The 24,316-nt window shown below is 40.8% G+C and overlaps 1 protein-coding gene, 2 long non-coding RNA genes and 1 pseudogene across 13 annotated transcripts in view; 3 read left to right on the top strand and 1 right to left on the bottom strand.

The window, feature by feature from the left end:
- LOC121093540 overlaps nucleotides 1-2,180 on the bottom strand; it is a 33,988-nt gene extending 31,808 nt beyond the window's left edge. Inside the window, exon 1 of the long non-coding RNA XR_005829605.1 lies at nucleotides 513-2,180. This is a non-coding gene — a long non-coding RNA (uncharacterized LOC121093540). The remainder of the gene's footprint in view (nucleotides 1-512) is intronic.
- LOC121093543 lies at nucleotides 843-4,667 on the top strand. Its single transcript, XR_005829608.1, has 2 exons — nucleotides 843-917; nucleotides 2,239-4,667. It is a non-coding gene; the product is annotated as an uncharacterized LOC121093543 (long non-coding RNA).
- Nucleotides 4,668-8,066: 3,399 nt separating this feature from the next.
- The window catches only part of LOC121093538 (pulmonary surfactant-associated protein A1-like), a 31,531-nt gene continuing 15,281 nt past the window's right edge, over nucleotides 8,067-24,316 (top strand). For 2 of the 11 annotated variants that reach the window (XM_040605993.1, XM_040605986.1), the window contains exons 1-3: nucleotides 8,067-11,749; nucleotides 12,201-12,352; nucleotides 13,071-13,148. The gene's annotated coding sequence lies outside the window, so the exon portion shown is untranslated. Of the gene's footprint in view, nucleotides 11,750-12,200; nucleotides 12,353-12,847; nucleotides 13,009-13,070; nucleotides 13,149-17,080; nucleotides 17,144-24,316 lie in introns of those variants that run through there. The other 9 variants (XM_040605994.1, XM_040605990.1, XM_040605995.1 and 6 more) reach the window with 7 other exon arrangements.
- LOC121093821 lies at nucleotides 15,424-20,143 on the top strand (annotated as a pseudogene).

Below are 24,316 nucleotides of genomic sequence, written 5' to 3'. Positions count from 1 at the left end.
ACAGCACTCCTCTACATAGAATAACATCACTTTACATTTTCCAATAAATTCAATATATTCTGAAATTTACTAAGGCAGTAAAATTTTTGATTCCACACAGTAACACATAGCAATCGCTATTTACCACAGAAACCCCTCATAATGAATGCAGTAGTAGGGGTTAGTGCCGATTTTAAATTTAGAAGAGACCGAGTTTTCTTCTGAAATTACAATTTGTATATTCCCAGTATATCTAGGTCAGTGCAGTTGTTTAGTGTATTTGGAAAATTAACTGCTGTGTACATTCTTCTACAATGAAAGAAGAAATCCACTGTGTAGCACTGAAGCCTTTTCACTTTGCTCCCTCCTCCCACCAGGTAACTACAAAGCCTTGACTGGGCAAACTTGCAGAGAAAGCAATGCCTCTTTTCCACTGAAATAATTTTACTGAGGCCAAATGGAAGGCTTAAAAAAACATTACTCAGGAAATGATAAGAATTCATTCAAGAAGAATGTAAATGCGAGCATCTGACCTTTTTGAATGTATTCAATTCCGGTATTCCACGCAAGCTCCATGAGGATCGAACCTTGTACTTTGCATTTGTAGTTAAAAGATTAGGGCTTCCCTTCAGCTTTTACAGCCTGCATCTAGTGGCTTTAAGAGCAATCTGCAAATGTTTACTAAGCTGTGAGGCTAAAGTAATGATTAGCTTTATTTGCTCTGTTTCTCTTCAACTCATTCTCTTCAGCTTCTCCGGTTCAACTCATTGGGCCGTGAAGTGTTGAGTATCTTCTTGGAAAAAATGGGCCATGTGGACCAAAAAGGACAATGTTCAAAGACTCTAGAAGGTTTGGGAGCCATAGTTCAGCCTTCGCTTAAAGGAAACAAAAGACACATGAAAAGAGTAGCCTACCATGGTAGACAGAAGCCTCGTAAGGTAAACCAACATGTTATAAAACTAGGAGAAAAAAGGTCCACTCCCTCTTTCCCGCATGAGATAACATCCTTGTTTAGATAGGAGAAGCTGGTGTAGCACAGGTATGGCAGCTTCTGTCAGACACTTCCCTCATGCAGAGACCTTTTGAAAGGTGAATCAAATTGAGACTGACTCTGCAAGTGGTTTGGGCACCTGTGGGGTTGTAGGTTTTGTTTTGTCCTCAGCTGAGAGATACAGCCAAGCTGTTGCATGGCTGGTGGTAATACACTGATGGCATAAACAATGGCAGGTCGGTACATATCAGAAATGCAACATTCCTCCAAGAAAAAATGTTTCCCAGAGCTACTGTAGCTTCCTCAGGGATCTGACTGAAGTAATTCTCCAGGATCTTAGTAACACCTGTGCAACATGAAGGCCATCTCAAAGGGCTTCTTGTTCCAGGACCTCTTTGATCCTGAACCCCCTACATCTTTCAGAGAACTGCAGAGCTGGAAACCCATTTAAACTTTTCATTTGGAATAGCAGTACTCAGCTGAACTGACATCAAAGTAAACTGGCAAATTAGCTATGCATTTGTATGCAGTGCTCTCACACGTGTGTCACTCGGGGAAATAATGTGGCCTTGCTCAGCAGGATCCTAGAAGCTGCTGCTCTGTGCTGTGCTGAAAGTAATTTAGATGTATTGTGCTTCTGGGTCCTCCTCATTCTCCTGTTCCCAAAAGGCATGATTGCTGTTGGAAAAATATTAAAACGTGGTATTTTTTGAAGGTGACTTGAGACTTCAAAAGCTCTTCATTGCCAAGCTGCTGGGTAGTTGGCCTCTCTGAGGAAGTCAGCAGAGAGCAGTGCTACAGAATAAACAGCAGCTCGGCATAACCCTTACCTGAAATAGAAGATACGCAGGCAGGAGAAATGCCTCGGCATGTCAGTAATAAAGTCCTACAACTCAAACTGGAAATCCATAGAAGCAAATAAAGTGGTAAAAAGGGAACGCAACAGACAAACACATAAGTGAAAGGATGGGTCCTGCTAGTAATTTCGGACTCTTGAATCTACCTGCCCCTGGGTTATTTGTCACTTGGCATAAACGTGCACTTTGCTTTATATGTTGTTGGTGTGTCATAGTTAAGTAACCTTTTGGACTATATTGCATAAGTAATGTCCCCATTATGGCTGTGCTGTACTCTATCACAGTAACAGATTAACTATTTTGGCATTCCTGCTTGGATTCCACATTGAAGTTCAAGAGCTTTCTTCCTTCATTCATTTTGTCATCAGCGAAAATTAATTTTCTTGTATTCTCCCTTCTTACCACTTTTAGAAAAACAGAAACCGTCTGCTGGCTAGTGACTCACTGAAAGGAAATGAACATTCCTTCTCACTGCAAGGTGGTATTAGCGACAGTAAATTCTCCCATGACCTTATTTATCTATCATTTACCATTCAATTCACAGTTATGTGTGAAAAGCTGTGATGTATCCTCTGATTACCTAAAAACAGGTTAGAAAACATTGGGTGAAAGTGATGGTTGTTTTTTAGGGCTTCTTTTGTATGTATGAAAGCTGTTGGGGATCTTTTCCATATTTTTCAGAATTATGTCTGAATGTAGACACGCTTTTTAAGCCAACCTGTTAAAATTAGGCTGCTTCTTAAAAATAAATAAATAAATAAATGAGTAGGTTTTCAAAATTTCTGGAAACCCACAGCTCTCACTGAGGTCAATGAAAACTTTGGGATACCAGACTTTTCAAAAAGATGACAAATGTATTTAGGCTGTAGCAAAAAGAGGCTCCAGAGACTTAATGGTGTAGAGATTGCCCATCTACAGAGGCAATTACTAACAGAAAATAGTCTGCGCCAAAAGATCCTGTTCTATTAGATACCTCGCTTTGCATTATAAATTATATTCAAACTGCTGGTCACATAAAAATTATTCAGGCTATAGGAGAGAAGCGACTAACAGAGTAACAGTCATTCTCACTGCACCAGAGCTGCAAACATCCCACTGGATGGAACGTGGCTGAGAGGTATGTGAGAGCTAAGGGGTGTTGTCAAGGCACATTAACCAACCCATTTCTGTATTTCTGTCATCATATCAAGGTATCTTTGGCTCACACTTTTGGGGAAGATTTAGTGTTTCAATTCCTGGGTCTGGAAAATCTTGGTAACATCTGTATTTTGACAGCTGCCTTTTAAGAACAGTTACAATTCACCCCTTAGTGTTTTTCAAATACGAAGGCACATTTTGTGGAAAGATAGTCTACCAATGCAACAGCTTTGTTTTCTAATGGGTAGTAACGCTACCAAAGATTAACGATAACATCTAGTTGTTTGGTTGGTGTCTTACACAACCCAAACTGTGGGGAGGGGTTTAAAACAAACAACAAAAAAAAATGAAAATAGAGGATCCATTTTGGGTTTAGTCCATAATGTGGGGAAATTGCACACAACACTTACAAAAGGCAAAACTTCATCTCTGTTGTCCTTGGATTCAGAAGAGTTAGATCCAGAGGAGGCATGGGAGAGAACCAGCTCGTTCTGCATTGCTGTCCATCCACTGTGTAACAGCCTATGGATGCATCCCACAGAGCAGGTAAACTCAGAGGGTTTCTCTAATCGACTCAATCTGCGAAACGGCATCTGCCCTGTGACAAAGGTGTGAAACTACTAAGTTCAGAACCTTAAAAGTGGTTTTGAAATAAAGAGGATGAATAAGTGAGAACATAACAGGAAGTTATTTGTGCAATTCATGTTTATGTGTGACAAAGCGAACACAAGAGAACCGGTAAAATATTAGTGGAAAGTAGGTAGTAGGAGCTGCTGTACCAGGTGCGTACTGTATTTAATTTCTTTGCAAATATTAGCTGTTTGCTTTTTTTTGTTTAGTTCGACATTATCCCTGATATGTGCTTAATCCACAGTCCAAAGAGTCAATGGAAAGCTTTACAGTGGTTTAACTGCTGGTCAAGCATCATATGCATTTTAATTAAATTCAAATGTTAAAAGTCAGCTGTTGAAGCCAGACTAGGTCTTTCTTCTGTTTTGGTAATAACTTTAGGGGATAATAATTGAGCAAGTTGTTCATTTGCAGACATTCCCCCTTACCTCCAGCTGTTCAAAAGCATCCAGTTTACTAAGGGTTCTATATAATCTGAGAAATTACAGAATAATTGACAAGAAAATGTCCCAAAGAACACCAGAAAATAGCAACGGAGTGATTACTTGAGTGACATGGAAACACATATTTGAAATCTACCTTAAATTCTATAAAGAACAGGCAATTTAAATTCAGTGGAAAAGGTTATACAAGACTGAGAGTTATGCTAGCCACTGTTTTACTGCATTGGAGCTGCATAGATGTGGATTATTTATTCATTAAATTAATCTTGTGTTCCTTCAACGTAATACACATTTAGTTCAGAACTGGTGCAGAGAAGCGTGGAGTTTCTGCAGCGCAGTCGGTGCAAATCAAAGCTGCTCACTCTTTGGGCTTTTCCATAGCTAGCACTGAGCTGGGAGAAGCCATGAGCTGAAACACAGATGTGGTTAATCAGGCACCTGTGTGTGGGGGCATGCTTTTCTGTGCCCATATTGGAGATATTTTGCCAGCAGAGAAGGGACGGAGAGTTGAGGGAAAGGAGATCTGTATTTAAGGAAAAAAAAAAATCTTTCTTGAGGTTGCACATCCATCTGACTGGCAATAATGCCTAACTTTTCTTGTTGAAAGATTTTTATTTTTTTTTTTTTTTTTACTGAAAATGACATAGTTCTGGCAGAGTACATAGAAAAAGTTTTTGAGACAGCTGTCTAAGAGGCATGTGGAATCTGAATTTCCCAATTGCTTGTAGTTACTAAAAAGCGCAGCAACGCTGCTGGTACGGTACACCAATTCGAACTGTGCAGATGTACCACATATTGCAGTAGCTCCCAGCCTGAGGTGTTCGTTGCTAAATTCGATGTCCAAATGACTGTAGCAACGGACAATGGAAGTGCTTTAGCAGAGATAAAAAAATGCATTCCCCCTTCTTTCCAGCTGTTTACTAAAAATTCTGAAAATGTTGATCCTAGAGAAGAAACATAGCTCTATACCATAAACATACAATGCATTTGTTTAGCGTTTGAACCTTAAATTCTTTAAGAACGTTGCACAAACAGTGGGTTCTCCCCCCTTACCTCGCACCAGTTGGGTTTAGTGAGGGCTTGATCAGACCTAAACTGTTTGTCGCTGTGCCAGTGTTGTAGGGTTCAGTGCTTAACAGGAGTGTTGGGTTATATGCTAAAGAAGCATATGGCTTTGCAAATCAGGGAGGAATTTATTTAGTAGTAGAATTTTATTTAAAGATTGCTCATTAATTCGTTAAATCAGCTTTTGGTTACAAGTATTTGCTTAAGTTTATGCAACATAAATTGCGTACAACTACAGCTCAAATTAAATCTTATGAATAATGTATTTGAACAAATACGGGCCTTTAATGTGTTTGCAGTTGATTTGTAGTCAGTTCATAATTTTATGCCTAAGCTCATTTTTTCAAGTTGTTAACTCATTTAAGTTAAAAGTGGGATTTTATATATCTCCAAGTATTTACTATGCACTTTTCAGGCTGTATGATTTATTTTTGAGGTGCTTTTTTCCTCTCCTTGGAAGTCTCTGAATGTCCTAACAGCCTCCTGAAATGTTTACCGTGTTTGAGTTCAGTGCTGGTAATGGAAAAAGAAGTGTAAACCGACGAAAAGCATTTCTCTGCTTCTTGTGCAAATATTAATTCATGCAATGGTTGTGCTATCATCTAAGAAACTCTTTTGCATTTCTCCTATAGGAGGATGATTGTGTCCAAGTATTCGTGACTAAATAAATAATAATATGCATAGATTGGCATCACTCAGATTAAAGAAATAGAATGAATGATGAGAAATATTCTGAGAGGAAATAATTTTATTGCAAAGTCATGTTTTCTGAAACAGAAATGTTTGTTCCAGATCAGTTTCTGAGAAACTGCTGGGAATGCTGTTTCTGGAGCCGAGTGTCCTGGCACAGCCCTGCTCACCCTCACTAGCCCTTTTGAGCGGGGGGCAACCCAGGTACTTCTCTCGTTTCTTCTAACTGATCTGTTTCGGCTTGCTGCAGTTGAAGTTTCTGCTCACCACTCAAGCCCTCGCTCATCATTCCATTGCCCAGAGCCTCCAGTCACACGTGTCCTTTGAGACAGCCAGCTCAGAGATAAGAAGCCCGCCAAAACGAAATGGCTGTTTTCTGTCTCATTGCTTCACCCAAGAGGCAGAGTTTTGGGTGCTGCAGGTCTGTGGGCTGGGTGGGCAGCACCGGCTCTGCAGCCAAAGGGCTGCTCATCCTCCCAGTAAAGGAGAGCCGCTGTCCCAGCACAGCCACTCCATGGCCAGGTGGGGCTCACCTGGTGGGACACTTCAGACGTTCCTGGGGGTGCTGAGGCAGATGGTGCTTGGGCCTCTTAGAGGTGGGAATGGAAGGGGAAGAGGGAACGGCAGGCTTTGGCTGGGAGGTGAGGCTTCAAATGTCGTGTTCTTACACCGTGTGTGTGTGTGTACGTGTGTGTGCAAATGGTGCTTCTGTTTCAGTTGGTGAGTGCTGGGCACATGCTGTACAGGGGAAGGAGCAGCAATTAATACAGCATGTGCTTTGTCCCAGAGTGATGTTAATTTGCAGTAAGGCCACTTCAGCAGAAAGAGCAAGCAAGTCCATAGCAGGCAATGAGGGAGAGCTGAACACGGGAACCATGGGAACGCTCTCCAAGGCACAAGACCACCGTCCGAGCTCCTTGTTCCAAGCCTTAGGCTTCATTGGGGCTCACGTCTGGGGCTGTGCAGTTACAAGAGCAGTGCTAACCCTGAGGAGCACCCGTGGCACTCTCCACACGAGGTACGAAATAAAAAAAACTACAGCTCTTCAAAGCTTTCACACTGCCTTCTGAAAAGCTGCTTAGACAGAAATGTGCTCTGCCATTTTTATCTGTGCTTTGCTTAGTACTGTCACGGCTCTGTTGACTTATGTTCTGATGTGATTTTTCCAGTGCAATTTTCCTCTCCTGGTGAAGAGTTAAGCCAGTCCTTAATATGACTATCTAAAAAAAAAAAAAAAAAAAAAAAAATTTTCTGTAAGGATGCTGCTGCCTATTAATATGCCTTGTAATTAGTACATCCTGGATCTGTGTCGAAGAGGCAGAATTGCAGTTAACCTCTTTGGCTGGTGGGAGTTCCCTGCTGGTGTGAGTGGCGGAGGAAAGCCACGTGGTGGGGGCTCTGCGGCTGTGTTCCCTAGCCCCTCTGGTCTCTGAGCAAAATGACTCATGGTTCGGTTTCCACGGATCAGTGGCCATCATCCTCTGTGAGGAGACTTAGTTGCCAGGACAACTGTTGCCAAGACAGACTGGTTTTCCTTGGGAACAATTTCAGAGCGTTATTTCTGTACCACAAACCATCTCCCGTGCCTATTGTTAAAGCCACGTGAGAAGCTGTTGGAGACTTAGCTCCAGGTTGAAATGAGGAAACAGTAGGAAGGAAAAACAATTACTATTGTTTACCAAAAAGGAGTTTTCAGTCCTACACGGAACTGCACAAAGTCTGTGGTCTCTCAGACTGTCCCTGAACTCTGCAACCGTGGGCCCCAAAGCCCAGTGTTGGAAGCCTCTTCAAGCCATGAGATCAATATGAATCCCCAAGCTTTTCTCTTAAAGCTGTGGTTCTCTTTAAAAACGTCTAGTTGGGAATAGGATAAGGTCCTTGGGGATATTCGTTATTGCAGTACATAGCTATATAAGTTCTTATGATTGAGTACGGTGGCTGTGATCAACAGCCTGCATGTGCTGGGAGCAACAGATTCCACTACCTCACCCAGCCTGGGAAATGCTGGTGGTGTCGGAAAGACTGATGTGCCCTCAAAGGAGTGCTCTGTTCCCTTTGAAACGGCTTGTGAGTTTTATATCACCTGAAAGATTGCCTTAGCTTTGCTTTGTCAGTGGCGTAATGTTAATAGTATATTTGCAACAGTCAAGAATCCCTTTTGTTACAGAGGCTTTGAAAGTTTATGATTCAAAACTTTACCATTGCTGTATTAGCTTCCAATTTTTTGCATGAAATACTTTTGGTTCAAGTGGAAAATGTCTTTGATTATTATATGATATTAGGTAATATTCAGCTGAATGGATGTAAGCTAGTTAAATAGACAAACCACTCTCCTGAGAAATACGAAGCAATTTTAACGCTGTTCTTGTTGTCCACCAGAGGTCACTTAAGGCCACTTTATTCATTGTTGGCTGTGCTGTCACTTGCCTAGTTAACATCTGTGCTTTCCCTTATTAAGTACTTATGGATCAGCCCTGCAAATGCAGGTCCTGAAGACCCTACTAATGACATTGAATCTTTTCTAGAATCATAAACGTTAGGAAACAGAAAAGCAAAATCCTGCTGAAACATAAGAAAAATAATGAAAAACTGTAGGGACTTCATTGATCCCATGATTTCAGCAGGTAATCTCAGAAACTACAGCATGCTTTGCAGGCTTTGCTGTATGTATTAAAGAATCTTCAGTGCAAACGGATGCTACCCTATATTACTAAATCTATATGGGATTCCTATGTGGATTCTTTTCTGCTCAATCTTCACAAAACATTTCTCAATGTGCATTTGAGAAGCAAAATGTGTTTACAGCTTCTCATACTTCAACCATGCGTGAATCTCAGGTGTTGCATGCTTGCAGAGGCCTTTGCTTCACAAATTTTTGTTGCAACATGAAGAAAACCCTCAAGAAGCCTTTACTTGACCGATCCAGTGTGATCAACTCATCCACCTTTGGCAAAAGATGCCATTCTGCATTTTCTATCAAGGAAGAATGAAGAGCTGGAAATCGAACATGGTGTTTTATGAACACTTAAGCATCAAAAAATGCCTGTGTTTGAAGCAGTCTGAACAGAAAATAACCTAAATTCCATTTGTGTTTCATTTACAGCAGATGAAAGAAAAGCAAAGGAGAAAAAAAAAAAAAAAAGAGCGAAGGATGTTCCTATTCCTCCAAGATGAATGAAGGGAAGAATATCCCCATTAGTCTGTAGATGCCAATAGTCAGATTGCACTCTCTGAGCTTTGTATGGATGGCTTTTTTTTGGTTTGGTTTTGTTTTTTTACTTTTTGATGGCAAGAGTTAACGACTTCTTGCACAGAGTAATATAGCACTGAACAGTTTGGCATCACACAGCCATGTAAGCATCAGCATTATTTATTTTTATTTTTTTTTTATACAGGTGAGTAAATGTCAAGGTGTGAACTGTGGTTTTACTGTGAAGCACTATGATTTATCTTTGTATGGATATATGCTGAAGGGGGGAAAAAAGCATTAAATGCTCTGTCTCTCTAGCTCCCTAATTATTCTGATATTGGGGCAAGATTGTAGCTGCTCTCAAATACAAAAGTGTAAATATGTCATGATTTTACACTGTACTTAGTTTTCCAGTTGCACCGATGCATTCATTGCAGATGTCAAACAGAAAGCTGGGTGAAAAGTGGCCTGGTGGCTTGATAAAAACCCTTCCTGATTGATGGATGGCCCATACACAGATACATTCCAAATGGTAAATTCCCTTAAATCTGAGTGATGGTGAGGACAAAAGTTGTTTGACTATGAAGTCAAACTTTTACAATATGAGCAGAACAGCTGACTAGGGATGGTAAGAATAGCATCTTGATGTTATCTTCTTTCTAAAACTCATGCTTTTGAAGCTCAGATCACTTTGAGCTCAGGTAACAAAAAGCTCAGTCAGCAAATGTTCAAAAGAAGAGGAGAAACTTGGTGCATGTGTTCTTAATAGTTAGTACCCCGAGTGAGGAATCCTGTGTGAATTGTAAAATTTGTTCTGAATCTCAAACAGAACTTCCTCTGACTTCAGCAGGTTGTTTGGATTTTTTTTTATTTTATTTTTTTTTGGTCTGGTCTGCTTCAGAACTGTCCTCCCTCTCTCACAGCTTCTGCAAAGACTATCTGCTTGGTCTTGCAAACTCCAAAGTACAGACTCAGCACCTCTGAAAAGTCTGATTTTAATAAGAAACAGGAATAGGGTTTTGGTTTATAAGCTTAAATCTGGACGAACATGCAGTCATTTAAATTTTGAGGGAGTGAAAGTAGTACAAAATTCTGCTTTGCTCCTGCTTTGTCAGCTGTCTGGCCCAGGACAGAAAATCAAAATTATCTGACTCTCATTAATGTCCACTGGAAACTTGCTGGACTCTGCTTATTTAGGTCTTTATTTTTATACAGAGGCATGAACTCAGAGTATTATATGTGCTGATTCTTATGCTGTCTATTTTCTACCATGAACGAAGGGTGAGACTTTAATAATAATTACAGTATTGTTCCTATTTCTACCTATCTGTGTTATTACTAGGGCATCGTTCCTAGTGTGTCCTGCTATATAAATTTCCTCCTCTCTCACAAGCAATTGACACTTTCATCTTGCTCTTAATATACAGAGTGGACACAAGACATCCAAAGATTCTGTCATTAATGAGGGTTGACTCAGGGTATCAGCCCAAAACAGGAATGAACTGTTAATCTGCATAGTCTCCGTGGCAGGCTGGCAAGTGAAAAGAAATAGATGAAGAGCTTCAGCTCCGCTCCATCCTTCTTACTGTGCAGAAGTTCAGAGGCACGGTAGATTTCACAGGCAAGGGATAAATTGCTACCCATTCAGAAGAAAAAGATTCTGCACACAGGACAGCTTCCACTTTATATCTTCCTAAGAGCTCTAATTAAACTCACTGTATGAGCACCTATTAAGAATGGTGCTCCATAATGCCCGGTCTGAGGTTCTTCTGAAACAAGGTTATTCCTAGGGTTTTGTTCTTCAAAAGTCTTTAATCCTGACTCTAGTTGTCTCAATGAAAAGTTTGAAATGCTTTGTAAACTCCTGGTTTGGGGATAAGAGCGCTCTGTTGGTCTGACATCAAAGTGAATCAATGAGCTAGCTGTGCATATCTACCCACTGCTTTAGCCATAGATTCTTTTGCAAGTGTCTAGAAACTGTCACCCTGCTATGCTGTGATGAAAATAATTGGATATGGCTCCCACTTCTGTTATTCCCACACGATACTGCTGCTGGTGAAGAATACTCAAAACTGATGGCTCCAAAGGCAAGTCTGAAACTTCAAAAGCCAAATGTTCTCACGTGCTGAGCTGCTTGCTTCTCCAAGGAAAACTGCAGAGCGCTGCACCATATATCAAAGAGCAGCCAGACATAAGACCATTCCCCCAAATGAACAATATGCAGAAAGAAGGTACATTCAAGGATCTATACAGTGAGGAACTCGATACTCAAACTGGGAATTGGGAGAACCAAATAATTCTGGAAAAAAAGGGTAGGCTGTATAGAAATAAGGAGATAGAAAATGAAATTACAAATCTAGTCAAGAAAGACATTTAATAATTTGGGAATACTAAGCCACCTACCCTTATCATTTTTGTTTGTTACTTGACTCAGGTCACTTGGTTGGTTACTTGTAGCAATGGTCTTGTGGTTTTGGATACTACAAATAAACATGCCGGGTTTGCCACAGCTTAGTGCCATTTCTACTGTGTGATAATGTTTCAAGATGGTGTCCTGACCAGGTGAGAACCTAGGGGTGGGGAAACTGCTGAGAATCCTATCTGCTTTATACTTCTGCTTTTGCAGGCGAGCAACCTTCAGGGAAGTTCAACAGACATTCAAAAAGCCAGACATTTTTGTGGGCTACAAGGTTACAAGTCGAGCCCTGGATTCCATGTGCCGACAGCATATAGACATCATATTTGGTTCTTGGCCAAAACAGCAAAGGTCAGTGTGAAAATTTCAGCTTCCTATTTAAAAAAAAAAAAAAAAAAAAAAAAATAGATCTCTAGTTCCAAATCTCTGTTTAATGATGTTGGCTCTGCAATGTTTTTATCAAATCATGGCTGACAAACAGCACTGCTCTGAACTGATGTTTTCATTTTCTTTCTACTGAGACAAAATTTATTCTAGCTCCTAAACAGGAAAGATACAAAGGCAGCCTGACAGCCTACAACCTCTCTATCTGATACCACCGTATCAGAGAACAACAGCCCAAGAAATGGGATCTTGGAAACAAAATCACTCCTGACACTGCTGCAGGGATGGAGAGTTTGAATTGTGTTTTGCAGCTGGAGGCATCTAACAGACCTTCCACTGGGCAGTGAAATTTTCTGCAAGCAGAATTGCAACAGACATCCCTTTCTCAGCGTTATATTTTATGTTATTAATTTTGCAGAGCTACCCATGGCAACATCCCACACACTGTTCTCGCTACTGTATTTTTCATGTCCACACACTAGTACCGGAGCCAGCTGGACAGTACAAGCTCTACTGAGAAGTTTATTCTAACCACTAACTGTTATCACTGGCATTATAGGAAGACAAGTAGTAAGTGATTTACTTTAAAGTTTAAAGCTATATTCGTTCACCCCATGTTGTTTTTTCCCAAATTCCGTATCCTATTTTCAAACATAAAAGTGTGTGTGTGAGTTGGACAGGTGTTTTCCACAGATAATTCAGAATATATTGCAGGAAAGGCAGTCACTGCAGTCAGGCAAGCCTCAAATATCCTTCTCTCTCCTAGGTTGTTAAAAAATTAATCCATTGACTGAATAAAGGAAAAAAAACTTACAGTCACAACTTTCCATGCCTGCAGTTGTTCTGATTTTTTGGTTGTTCATTTGTACTGTAACACAGCCAATGTCTGTCCAAGGCCAGGCAAAGAGCAAAGGGCTCCCTCCGAAAATGTCATATGCAGTACCTGTAAATAGGGGTGGTAAGATTGAGGTAGGCAATCATTAAGATTGTGCAAGACAGAGATAAGCCAGTAAGCAACCTCTTCCCAAAATAAAGCGCCAAATTACAGCTTTTAGTAGAAATTTAGGGGATTTTTTTTTTCCCCCTCTTGGTGGGCTTATCCTCATGGTCAAAATCCAGCAGGTTTCTGTTCCGTTTCTTCTCTCCTGCATCCTATTGTGCTGGCTGTCAGGGAAGCCAGTGGTGCAGTAAGAGTTTCACTGTGTAATGATCAAGTAAAGGTGCTGGTAAGTAAAAATCTCTTTGGCTGTGACAATTTGACCACACTGAGGCCATGCGACCCTTGCAGGTGCAGGCATGCTGGTTCAAAAGGACTTTTGCCGGCTGCCCCACTGGAGCACAGCAAGCTGAGGACTCTTAGCAGGAGGTAATCTTATCAGTTTAACAGTGTTCTGTCCCTGACTATTCTCTGCATAATCTGCTTTTGCGGAGCTGTTTCCCTAGTACTTGACTTAGTAGAGCTGTCCTACGCTGTCAGACTCTAAGGGTTCAGATTAAGGACTGAGAGCTGTCACCTCCAAGACTCGATGTGGAACAAGGACTCCCTGTTGCCTCTTGCAGGATCCCTTCTCTGCTGTTACCTGCATCAAGTGAATTGTGTCCTAAAGCACTTTTTATGGAGGAAGAAAAGAATTACCAGAGATCTTTGTCTTTAATTAGGAACTTTGAGAATTAACTATATCCTAAATATAAAAGTCTCACATCATCTTTCAAGACCTAATTCTGATCTCCGCTCAGAAAGTCTGAAACTGTGCAAGCCTTGGGACCTGAGGGCTGTAATTGCACCCACACTCAGTGGGATTCTTCATGTGGGATTCTCAACCTTTTCTAAATATAAATATGGATTGCAAAACCTGCTTTTTCTGTGTTAGCTCCCTAAGATTTACTCCATTTTTTGTTACAAGTTTGGAACATTTTGCTTTTTTATCTAAAGCATTGTTGGTACAAACTATAGTTAGTCTCATTGGGAAGCGATTTCACTGCTAGGAAACCCTTGCCACCAATTTGCCAAAGGTAAACAGGCACTTCGGCTCTCCTGGAATAAAGGATTGGGGCAGTCAACTTGGGAAACTTTGGAGGTAAATAGATCTTAGCTCCTGACAGGCAAAACCAACAAAGGTTTGTGTGAGGCTGAATCTCTGCAGGGAGCAGGCTTCTCTGAGAGCTTAATTTTTTTTTATTTTCAAGTTTTCTTTTATTGTGCCACTGTGTTGAGCTTTGTCTTGCTGCCTTCATGGGAGACAGCAGCAATGTCAACTTCCCCAGTATTGGATAACTGACATAGTATAAAAATTCACATCAGGAAGTCCTTAGAGGGCTGTTAAGAACTGGCTTGAGACCAGGAAGCTGGATAAGAAATATAAACCAGGATTCAAACTTAGTTATATTAGTTAGCTAAATACTTTTCCTTATTTTTTTTTATTGTATGCCATTGCCCCAAATTACAATGTGAGCCTAATGGAGGAAGCACAAAGGAGCATATAGAAAAGTGGTGCTTTTAAAACTGTTTTTTATCCTAATGATAATATTCTCACCGTAATATGCTAGTGATTATACCTTATATCGTACTTTATCAGATGAAACGTGAAGGGGAAGCTGCTCTCTGTGGGTAATCTTTTTTGAAGCTTAGAAGAAAGAGAAATAATTGAGGTGACTAGCAAAATTCATGCTGGATTCCATTTTTTCTCTTTAACCCAATCCGACAACCAAATGATGCTTCCTTACACTTGTTTCTTATTTTGACTGGTAGATCTGGGAGAAAAATAAGGCAAATTCACCTAGGAATGTGGCTAATTTACTACAAAAGTTTGTCAGCTCATGTCCGTGGTAGCTTCATTTTGGTGTTTCTTCAAGTTAAACACAGAATACATGGGAATTTGATGGTTGCATCAAATCTGACCCTCATACTAAAATGAAGGACAAAACCCAAGCTGCTGTGGTGCAACTTGTCAGAACATCACACGGAGCTTTACTTTACGATATTAATGCCTGTTAGTGTTCTGCTCAGAGAGGGCAGCAAAGTATTGCAGATCTGGGATGCAAGAGGACTTCAGCTCTGAGGTGTAAGGCTGAGGAAGAAATCTGTCTTCTAACATGCAAGGTCTGAAAGGAGAAATTGGGAGGCAATCAGATCATTGCTGCTTAAACACACTTAAGCTTTTTGTCCCTTAAGCTCCTGGTGTTTGCTAGTAGTGGAGATGCTATCAAGAGAAACAACTTAACCACTCTAAGCTTAGGCATACAGCCATCCTGATAGCTGTGGAAAGAATAGTGCCAGCAGAAATACAGCAGCTGGAGAGTTCAGGATTCATCCCAAACTGGAATATCAAATAAGTAATTTAGCATGAAGAGAAGTGCTTTAAATTTAGACATACAATGAAGAAAACACTGGAATGGATTTACAGCACAGTGAGATTGATGACTATTGCTATATAAGGTATTTTCATTACACCTTGAGATTTTCAGATTCTTATAAGCTTGGTTGTTTGTCTTCTGCTTTCCATTTGTAAAGGTACAATCAGAGGCTAGACAAAATGGTTCAGACATTATCCCTTCTTCTTGGTCTTTTGCCTGAAGACAGGAGTGTATTTCCTAGGCAATGCAGGCAGCACTTTCCTAGGCAGCACTTTAAATAGATGTAAATGGAGAGATTCATGAAATTACTCTGCTTGACTTGTCACAGATCTGTGGACTTGGCAATGACTCTTCTTCAGCCTTTCGATTCCTCAGTGCTTTGGCTTTCACTGTTGATGGTAACAGGTTCAGTTAGCACAGATAAACACAAAGAGAAAATGTATTGCTGCCCAGTACTTCAGCGCAGTGCTCCTGCAGTCAATGGCTTGCCTGGCAGAGATGGAAGAGATGGTCCCAAAGGTGAGAAGGGAGAACCAGGTACCGGACTATGGCCATTTAGCAATATCGTGGGTTTGACACTCCTTATCATCCCTTTAGTCTCCTTTCACGCCTCCTTTGTTCTTTCATTTTGTCATTTTACTGCTCTCCTTTCCTTCTGCTCCATTAACCTTTTGCAGGCTCTGTAGCTAAAAAATGCTTTCTGCATTTATAATGTTCCTCTAGATACTTGGCTTTTAATAAATAAAAATACACAATACATTTTCTCAGCAGCCCATAAAACAGAGACATAATGAGACTTTAATCTGATTGTACCATTTGTACTCTGAATCAGAGAGTTCCCTGCGATACCCTACTAAATGATTATTGCTTTTTCTTTCCAGGGGCCAGCTCTCAAAACCAGAAATCACGCTTGCGAGAGTTGGCTGCTAATCTGATGACCATAACTTGATTGCTCCATACTCACTAAGTCCCAGCAACAGAATTCCCCCAAGGCATGATTTGTCAGTTAGGTAACTTTTTTCATGCACTGCTGCAAACAGCAAATAGAACAGCAAGTGCTTTCTGTCATGTGGTAGAACCAAGTCACCTGCTCTCCCTAGTTGCCAAATCATCGTTTCTGTCCACACTTAATAAGTACATGTGGAATCGTACACTTTCTCACAGTGTCCCGTCTGTTGTTATGTGTACACCACACATCTTGTCACCTGCTCTCCCAAGTTGCCAAATCATTGTTTCTGTCCAAACACTATGTTTTGTATACATATGGAATTGTATACTTTCTCACAGTATGCTGTCTGCGTTGTTATATGTATGCCACACATCCTGGAATTAGATAACTGTTTTTCAACCTGCAAGCACACTCCCATCATTATCACTACCACTTGATGTGAACTGTGACCTATATTGATATTCCGTATAGACATTTTCTGGTCCACATACCCTCAGCATGCCTTCTGCAATTTCATGGTCGACATAAGTAAAGCCAGCACTATCTGTTTCAACAAACTGCTTCAGGAGGCATCCTTAGTCTTATGATTTAGCTCATTTGCTAGATCATATACTGTGATGTGTGATTGGATTGCAGCTGAGGTATATTGGCTTTCTGGTTTTAGAGCATGGGTGCCTCTGCAATAACATGAGACAGCATTTATTTCATTGGATTTTCAGTGTCATATGTAGGTGTAGTAAAGATTTTTTTCATCAAAGTAATGCATTTCCTAGAAAATTAAGCTTTCCACAGGAACAATTCAATTTTCCTGAGCTGGATGTTTGGGTTGTTGGTTTGTTGTTTTTTTTTGCTGAGGAGGGAAGGAGTCAGTGTTTTCTACTCTCTCTAAGGACTAAGAAAACGGAGTGGGTGAAAAACTTACAAAACATATTTTATTTTTTTAATTTTAGATCAGACTCTAGAAGAATTGAGAGGTCTACAGCATTTCTTTAGAGAAGTAGGACCTCTAGGAATAAAAGGACATTTAGGACCATAAGGAGAAAAAGGAGACCATGGAAGTATGAAATAAATTTCTCATGTTTTTATAATTTGGTTTTCAACGTTTTAATGTATTTTCCAAAAAAATATTTGGGTTATATTATCTTTTGAGGAGAGGCATGATTTTCAGAGGCGTGAGGAGCAGCAAGGTAAACAATCTGTTGCATAGCAGATGAGTTGACCATCATAACTGGGGGGGAAAAGTGTCTGGCATGAGTCCCTATTTCATTGCTGCCTGTGAGTGAAATAACAAAGCCTCTATTTCAAATCATAAGCAGCATTTTTTCTTTCATTCTCTGCCTGTTGTTCATGTGTTTTTTACTTCAACTTTAATTATGTTTTCATGTGCGTTTTGCCTTTGAGAACTGGCCTTTTCTCTCTGAATAGAACATGACCTTGGCAGTCCTGAGAATTCAAAGCCCACCTGAACATTCATCCCGGTCAGGGATAAGGCTCTGCCAGTGGGACAAATTCCCATGGAACAGCTCTGCCTGTGGATTCTGCTCTGGAAACCAAACAGCACGCTCGCATAGCATCAGGTTACAGAGAGCTAAGCATCTCCGAGACAGTTGTTCTGAGTCATTTTACTATAAATTACTAAAAAAACACCCTTAACTCCTAATTGTAATAGCTGATGACCTGCAGAGACAAGTAACTGCTTTGGAAATAAAAATACAGGGGTTTGGAGGCTGGGTTAGACAGATAAAGGTAGGGTCCGACCACTGATTAGTTTTCTTTTTGGCCTGTTGAAATGATGGACATGTTTGTGCTGGGGAAGGGGTGGAAAACAGGAGGTTGAAACATATGTTACACATTTCTCTTGTGTTGCTCATGGGAGATGGTCATTAATGAAACGCTGTCTCACTGAGTACATCCTTCCTGAACTGACTGACCTGCCAAACTTTAAGGACCACTTTGCCAACACACAGGGCAGGGGCTTCCTTACGTGGACTGCAGGATTAGCTACTGTCCTCCAGGTGCTTATGCTTTAAGCATCACATTGCATTTATTTTCTTGCCTCAGTTCTAGATAACTTTCTAGCAGTAGAAATGGATTGGGATGTTGTCTGCCTGGGCCTGGCTGCAAGTAATTTCTCAAGAGATATGGTGTGAAAACTTTCAAAGAATGTCTCGTCAGTGCACTACTAGTCCTGATAGAAAGTCTTATGGCTTTTTTTTTTTTTTTTTTAAATTGGTTGGAAGCAAATATGCTGAGGTACTAACAGACTGACTCCTGTTCTTACCTCTGCTGTCAAGAGTGGTTCCAAAGAATGTTTATCAGTATGGTGATAGGTGCTTCATATATATATAAATTATGCATTTATATATTATTTCCATATTAGGAAAAGCACAAGTCCATCACTGTTTTTAAATTAACTTGGGAGGAAATGACACAGGGTGCAATTTACCACATCATGAGCGTTAGCAGGATAAAGCCATATAGCTCCCCACCACCCGCTGGCCCTCCTTCCGAGGGGGCGTATTCCCTGGAGAAAGCACAACGTTGTAGCTATAGTTGTGTGTAAAGCCTGAAAGTTAACGTGAAACTGGGGCAAGAAACTGAAGAGCACAGAGAAGCTGAGCAGCTGGTAGCTGTAACCTCTTCAGGTAGCTCCCTCTTGTCCGGCGTTGATGTATTAGTGCCCTAGAACAGAGTGTCTGAAGCCATCGTGGAGGTTGTACCCAGCACGGAAGGGTAGCGGGTTCCCTGCCCACAGGAGCATTGTGCTGGTACCATTCCTACAGTGTTGGGGGAAAAGTTAGCCATGCATATGTCCCAGTTTTTGAGTCATTGTTATAAGGTGGGAGACTTCCTTCACACCAATCCCCAAAACTTCAAGACAATAACAAGAAACAATTTGCCCATTAAAGACAGCTGCTAAATTAACAGGAGCTTCACTTTCCATTGGCTTTTCATGAAAGCTTGTCAAGCACATGAGCTATATATTCCTACTTCTCCTAAGATAATTCGTATTTCCTGGAGAAATAGCTTCCCAGGCTCACTAACACTGTCCCTGTGTCTCCTCTTTCTACTCTGTTGCTCAAGCTCTGAACTCCATTACAGCCCCTCAGCTTCGGTTCCTGTGACAAAGCTGATGAGTACAGAAGATCTAACTGCAGCTCTGTTCCTTTGTATGATTTTAACGGATCTGTGATTTTTGCATTGAAACCTGGCAAGCTGTTTTGTCATGCTTGCAATCTGGGCGTGAATTCTTTCAGATCCTAATTCGAGAGCTGTGATAAGATATGAGCTGGAGATGGAAAACATGAGAACGCGACTTGTGATCCAGTTTCCTGGGAAACTCCAGTTTTCTTGAAGTGTGGGCTTGATATTTTCAGGTGTCTATTTTGTTTAACTTCTGCTGGGTTCCGCCTACTCCTTCAATAGTCTGTTTGTAGCTGGTAGTAGCTACTTCTGAAGTACAATTGTGATATGGGTAAATAACTATAGCAAGCTCAATTTTTGGTACAATACCATTATGTTCACTTTTGTTTCTAGCTTTGATTTGAAAGACCATCAGGAGTATTGGCAAAAAATATTTTTCTCAGCTGGAAAAGAAGATACTTTTGACAGGGAAAATCCCTTTGTGCAAAAGCTGGAAGTGCACTTGCCTGTGCTAGGAAAGAGGCTGAGAATACAGCTTTAAAAGACTTACTAAGACCTTCACAGCAGGCTCATATAGAGATACTGATGAACTGACTGAAGGCAGGTTTGTGTATATGACTGGAGGGGCTGTAGTTTACAGACACTGGAATGCTGGAGAACCAAATAACCTAAAAACTTAAGACGGTGCAGTAGTACAAGACTCCAGCAAATGTAATTATATTAATTGTCCAAATTCACGTGCCTTAATTATCTGTGAATTCTTGAGCTGATGAATCGAAGAAAACCCAAAGTTTTTGTTCTCAATTATGTGGCCGATATAGAAGTGTCTTCCCAAAAAGGTGGCCTGGAGTAAACAGAGCCTGAGTCTATTTATAATTGTTTTCTTTTTCACATTCAGTTTTCAATCTCGAAGTAAAATAGAGATCTAATTTTTTTCAATTATTATGAATTAGATTGCATTTATCATAGTGGTCCTAAGGTTAATAAGTTATAGCACGCTCGGCAGGCTGGTTGTTATACCTTCCTATGAGTTCCCCATAAATGCAGCGTGAGGGAAGCATTTTTAAATAACCTTCAAAGTTAATGATTTTTTTTAATATATTCTGTCTTTGAGCTGAGCTGTAAACTTGGAGAGATTGCTCTCCACATGTTGCATCTGATACATTCTTTTATCATGTAAAGAGTGGACAGTGCATACAGTCCTATATTACTTCAGTATTTGATGATGACTTTGTTCCTAGTATGCTTTTACTGTAGTTTGCAAATTCACTGATAATGGTCACTTAAAGCCTAGAGTGGTATTTGTCATCTGGATACAGAGGTCTGTTGCACACAAGTGGTTACTGCAATGCAGATAATTTCTTTTTTGAAGTTTCAGCTGTTTTCTTGCTTTTTTTTCTCCATGTGATAGGAAAATGAAGTGTGCTGTAACTACAAAGAGGAATAAAAGAGTAAAATGCCCAGCCAGGTTGCTTTATGTTCAGTGGAACAACCACAAGAGAACAAGATCTTTTTTTGGCAATCTATAAGCATCATTTGAAGTACAGGCCATATAGATCAAGACATATTCAATAGAAAGCAGAAAAATTTTGTCTTAAACACAAGAGCCCCCTGGTGAAGTGTACTCCAAGTGGAATTTAGCTCATGCAGAAAAACAGCAAAATGTTTATTAATGTTAATTTATGTGAATAGGTCCTTAATGTGAGAGAAGTGATACCATACCTTTGTATGATTTTCTTGATGAGAGCTTCTTTCCCTCGAGTGAACTGCAAAAAGGTGACCCACAGACTGGATTAATTAGGATTAGGTGAATACCGTGACAACAAAGCCTAATACCAGAAGTTTGCCAATTAAGAACAATGTTTGCATGCAGGCTTTAAGTTTTTGACCATGGGAGAATAGAACATTTTCAATTCCTCTTCCACTTAAAGACAGGGAAGCAAAGTTCCTCTATGGCAAGAAAGGTTGTGCCTACACTGGCCGGGTATGTGGACCTATGGAACAACATATCTTTACAGAGGGGCATTTGGTGCCCAGCTCTTCTGTTTTATAGCTGGTTCTTTTCATTGCCTAAGTCAATGTCTGTCTTTGTGAGTAAGGACATTTCTTTTCTTTGCACCAGATTATACAGGTACTCAAAAAAGCAATTACTGAAATTGGTGAAGGTATGAATTTTCTAGAGTAGAATTTATCTGCTGATCTGCATCATGTTCTCCTTGTCATTACTGGTGACATAACTTTGCAGTTCTCAAGTGAACTGCATTCCATTTCTTGATTAATTGGTGTCCTGCAGCTATGAAAGCAACTGTTTAAATTTTGCCTGGGAGTTTTTAATCAGTATTTATTATATGAGAGCACATGATATGGTGCAATATTTAAAAGACAGACTTGGGTTAATTTAGGACAAGAGACATTCTAGAGAGTCGGTACAATCTTGTTGGGCTTCCAGTGTAGGCATTAGTGGTCATTCAGTCTCCAATGCATTTATTTGGAATGTTTATGTAAGTCTACTTTGAGAATGTGCCTAAAACCCACTGTGATATGTTTTGTGACCATTTCATTTGGAGCTGGACTAAGAGCAATGATGTACTATGCCCCCAGTGCATCAGCCAGTAGGTTATAATGACTAAACTGCTGATATGAAAAAGATTCAGAATAGTATTTTGCAGATGTGAATGATTGTGTTCTTTCAATTCAGTTTTTCTAGAAACACTATTCCTAATTGCTATATCAATCACTCTCTCTAGAGTCCAGCTCTGGAATATAAGACTAATTTTTACATGACTTTGCCCAGCAAATCTCCAATACGGTTGGTAGAAATTCATGAGGCATCTTGTAACCTTATGTTACGATTGTTCATGTTTGGAGAGCACGACACATCATTCAAATGGGATCTATGAAAACTGCACAACTGTTTGCAGGCAAGTGGAAAAATAATCTTATGCTAAAACATTGGGAGTTCACAAAAGCAGGACAGAACATTCATACTGTTATGCTCACTTTCATACAGCCCAGAGGTACAGATAACTAACTTTTTTACCAGGCTGTGTACATGAAAGGTGTATTTGGCCCCGGATGGGTGTATAAGGTAAATCTGAACTGCATTTCTTGAATCTGCTTGGAATAAATGCCGGTCAGCTCATTTCTTGTGTCCTTAAGCTCTTGGGCTTCAGTCTGGTATCACTTTTGCTATTCCAAATGTTCCCTGTCTTGTAGGTTTACACTGCTGTAGACCATCACAAAGTTTACATAGATCATCACAGAATCATAGAATGGTTTAGGTTGGAAGGGACCTTAAAGATCACCTGTCTCCAAGCCATGGGCCGGAACACCTTCCACTAGCCCAGGCTGCCCAAAGCCCCGTCCAGCCTGGCCTTGAGCACTGCGAGGGATGGGGCACCCCCAGCTGCTCTGGGCAGCCTGGGCCAGCGCCTCACCGCCCTCACGGGGAAGAATTACGAAGTAGTAGTGAAGAACTGCATCGCGTAGGCTCCCTGGCTGAAACACCTCCAGTGCAGAAGGGAAGCCCCTAGCTTCCCTTCCTTTCTAGAAAACCAAGCTCTGCTCTGTATTGCACTGATGGAAATCCATCTCTGGTGGTGTTGCCCTAGAATTGCAGCTGTGTAAGTAAAAGTATAGCTCTGTTTGTTAGCCTGGGCTTACCCAGTGAATGGTCCTGTCCTGAACCATTGCTCAGAGAGGCAGAATAGCGGTGTTGAAACCTGTGAGCTTTTGCAGGCCATTGTGTCGATTCAGGCTTAACTCCTGACTGCACACAAGTCCACAGGGCAGGAACGAGACCCAGCTTTTATTAAGTCATATTGCTTGAAACTTTTAAACTCAGCAAGGTACCATCTGATGTACCCTAAGTTCCAACCTTCCTCACCATGTATGCTGGGGACACCTTTCTTCAGCAGGTGCTGAAAAGAGAGGAAGACGTTTGAAATTATGTTCTATTATCTTCCAAGAGGCTTAAATCAGCATCCCTGATGACCACTTAATTTTGCATTAATTATAAACTAATCTGTATTTGCTGTTATACCCCTGATTAGAACCATCTCATTTGGTGCTAATATGATCTCTGCAGAGCTGCTGAGTAATTCAGGATGAGAGCAGCGTTTGTTAATCAGCTGCTGGGTTTATCTTTCTAAAACACAATTTCAGGCTAAGTACAGGCTAAGGAAAACCTATCCTGTCACATGTGAAAAACCACAATCTCGGAAAAGCTCTTTTGCTTCTTTTTATTTTTCAAGTGGCAATTTTCAGCGGGAGCTACAAGGTGGAAACGGGAAGCTATTTCAATCAGTGGCAACTTGTATTCCCTGCTTTATTTTTTAATTGTAACACATAAATATGGGGAAAGGGGTGGTTAACACGCTCAGAACAACGGAGAAACACGCCCTTTGCTCTGGCTTGCTTCTTAGTGTGAAGGCATCACCATCTATGTGAAACACGCAGAGAAGAAGTGTTACACAGGGAAGTCTGTGGCTTTAAGGTTACCAAAGGGGCTCTACCCTATGGCCCAGCACCTGGAGACATAAGGAAAGAAAAATAATTCCTGAATTGTAGTTAGACCAATAATGCCCCGGAGAAGAAATAAGGCAGGAGAGCCTGGAAACCTAAGTGCAGTCTCCTATCTCTTTCAAGCTCTCTGCTAAACCTCAGCACTAGCAGCATGGCTGGGTCCTCTGTGTTATCTCCAGGGAATTAATTTATCCTGAGGCACCTACAGTTAACATCTCTTTTCATGGTCTGTGACCCTGGTGATGTTTCAGACATCAGTAGCTTGAGCTGTTTAGATCAGTGCTTCAGGGAAGGCAGTTGTGAGAGCTTTTTCCTGGCTGGCCGTGGGCTCTGGTTTCTTTACGGCTTTCACTGGTGGCACACTTTGCCCCACGGAGCTGCACTTACCCTTATCCTGCAATAAGCTTCTGGCAGCTTTGCAGTGGGAGGAAGACTGCTGTGTCTAACAGGCTGGTGTGCTCTTCCAGGGGGCTTAAATACAGATAAAATGTCAAGCAGCTGGACTAAGTATACAGAATGTGAGAGCGGAGGGCAACCCACAAGTAGGTGTCTGATGCCCGAGT

Source organism: Falco naumanni, chromosome 9 (assembly GCF_017639655.2).
Source record: "Falco naumanni isolate bFalNau1 chromosome 9, bFalNau1.pat, whole genome shotgun sequence".
Taxonomy (NCBI): domain Eukaryota; kingdom Metazoa; phylum Chordata; class Aves; order Falconiformes; family Falconidae; genus Falco; species Falco naumanni.
The sequence above is the reverse complement of the archived record's forward strand: the minus strand, read 5'-3'. Positions and strand labels throughout refer to the sequence as shown.